Here is a 2,788-nt window from a genome sequence, read left to right as displayed (position 1 = left end):
GAGTTTCATTAGAAGAAGCCCTGAACCTTACATGCATTGTTTCAATTGAAACTATTTTTAATCACTTCAACAGATGTTTGTCTTTGGAGAAGCTTAGCCAACTTCACTTTAATCTAGTCGCAGTTTAATGCTAATCAAATCACCTTGCTTTATGAAGTAGTAGTAGGTAAAAGCACAAGAAGTCCCTGTGGCAATGATGACAGTTTGAAGGCAGAAAGATTTAGCACAAGACAAATTATAGTGCAGTAAATATGGTAGCCTAATGAGAGTTTCTATGAGGAGGCTTCACTCCTCTGAAGGAGCTGTTTTTGTGTTTTTTAAACTGATGAGTGCACTTATGTTAACAGGCAAGTCTTTGATCATTGTCATTGTTGTACATGTTCTTGAGTCAGATCATGGACCAATTACTGATAATTTTGTGTCTTTATTAACTATAAACATGATCATTGACTTAAGAAGAACACAGCCCAGTATTACTTACACATCCATTTAGGATACAGACATTGAATTGTTCCCAAATACAAATATTTGGGTAATGTGGTTGATACCATGCTTTGCTTTAAGGCAAATACAGATGCTATCTGTAAAAAAAAAAAGGTTTTTGTTCTTTCAAAAAAAGGATTAATTTTCTAAGGTATGCAACACTTATGATTTTATAGTTTATTCTAAACTGTCTAAATCACCCATGTACACTGTATTTTATTTATATTGCTCATATAGAGACTTTGGTTTTTTTATGTCTGACTATTGATGTTGCAAAATCTGTGTATTCCTGTGACCTGTGTGCCATGCCTGCCTTCCTTGGCATATTAGTAACAAAGTTGAAATGACTAAGTAATAACTAAGTCATAGTTTTATACAAACTTTTCCACCCCATGGTCTTGCCATGGTTCTCACATATATGTTTTGTTAGACAAGGAGAATCAAACTGCTTAACTTACTGACAGCAAGAAAGTTAATGGAACTGTAATACAACACAGTTTGATGCACTACAGTACAGTTTGAAAGTAATAAATAGCCACTGAGTTAAGGTGCCTTTCTTTAGCTGAGATACAGCAGGAAGAAAGCCACAGTAACACACATTTATCACTTGACTGTCTAGAGAACATTTAGGACTCTGGGATCTCTCATATATTATCCATTTGATTTTATGCAATACAAAAAGTAATCGTTGTAAAACAAAGGCAGAGAAAAAAAAAACATGGCAAATGGGTTTAAGGTGTTTATGCCTGAATTTAAAAATATACTGAGCCTACAAACAAACCTGCTGTATTGAACCTATTCTTTTGTGATATCACAATTGGCTTCCAGATATAGACTATTACAAAAACAGTAGAGTCAGTGTTTTTCTCGATAGTAGAATTGATCTCATTGATACAGTTACAATCTGTATCTCATTGCATCATGTCAGATTGCTTTAATACCAAGCCAAAAATTAACTCTTCCAACCCCTATCCATCCATTCAATGCACCTTGGCATTGACTCTCCAAGTCTCTGAATTTGACTGGAGGAATGAACTAGTGCTGTTCCAACCTGAATGAATCGGTATATCTACTAATACATTTAGCAGGTTCAACAAAATGAGTTTACGCTGGTACATACTTACACATGCTGCGTGCAAAAGACTGACACTGACAAAGGCTTTCACATTCTCCTGTCTACTCACCTTTTTGTACCAAACTACCAGCTACAATATATAAATTAAACCATTTCAACCGTAAATAGTTTTAAAAATACACCTGATTACTGTGTGAGAAAGTTTAGCTGTAGGCAGCGCAGCAGGAGACACACGCGTTACCCTTGAGGCTTACCGTAGCTGTATGTACTGCTGCTGGCACCATTCAGATTAGATTAGATTAAACTTTGTCATTACCCATGTACAAGTACAAGGCAATGAAATGCAGTTCAGCATCTAACCAGAAGTGCAATAACAGCAGTGAAGAGTGTGCTGTATCTACAGTATGAACAGTCAAAACTAATTTACTGATTGATATTTACAGTAAAATATGTAGGGTAACATATGATATGTGACAGACTATGGATTCAAGTTACAAGTAATCTCATCCCCCATAAATATTCATTGTCAAATCATTTTAGCTTTTTCAGTTTCATACATTTCTTTTGTAAACAATCAGGAAACATTAAAATAATAAAGCTTGCCTCTGCAGCTCAGACTGAAGACAATTCATATTCACATATTTTTTATTCACAGACATCTCTGAATCTTGGAGGTTTGAAGAAGCTTCAACATAAATATATTAATTTTCTCCAAGGGAAAGTGTAGACATCAAGCGTTGCATGATGGTAAATAAAAACAAAGGGGTTTTCAGACCAGTCTACCACCTTTGACTCTCTGATACCATATTTTTGTCTTGTCTGTCTCACACACACACACACACACACACACAGTGAAAAGAGCTTCCTCCCACATCTTTGAGTAGGAGGTTAATAATTATGTATATATGTACTCGAGCCAGGATGAATAAAATCATATTTGCTCTCTGCACACAAAATGTTGAAACTTAAATACGAGTGTAACTACTGTGGGCAACACTTCAGGTAAGAAAGAAGGAAATGGCTAAAATCTTATTGTATGTGAAAGAGTTCAGTGGCAAAGTGTCAGAAACGGCGTGTAATGAGGCCGAAAAATGTTAGGTGAACTCAATTAAATGGCCAGACGAGGAAGTGTTGAACAAAACCGTCTCTTTATTAAGAGAACTAACGTTGAACAAAAGAAAACCATACAAGACACGGTGAAAACACAAAACTCACATGTCCTTATTAACA

This window comes from Monopterus albus, unplaced genomic scaffold (genome assembly GCF_001952655.1).
Source record: "Monopterus albus unplaced genomic scaffold, M_albus_1.0 scaffold29.1, whole genome shotgun sequence".
In the NCBI taxonomy this organism is placed as follows: Eukaryota; Metazoa; Chordata; class Actinopteri; order Synbranchiformes; family Synbranchidae; genus Monopterus; species Monopterus albus.
This window is presented reverse-complemented; position numbering follows the sequence as displayed.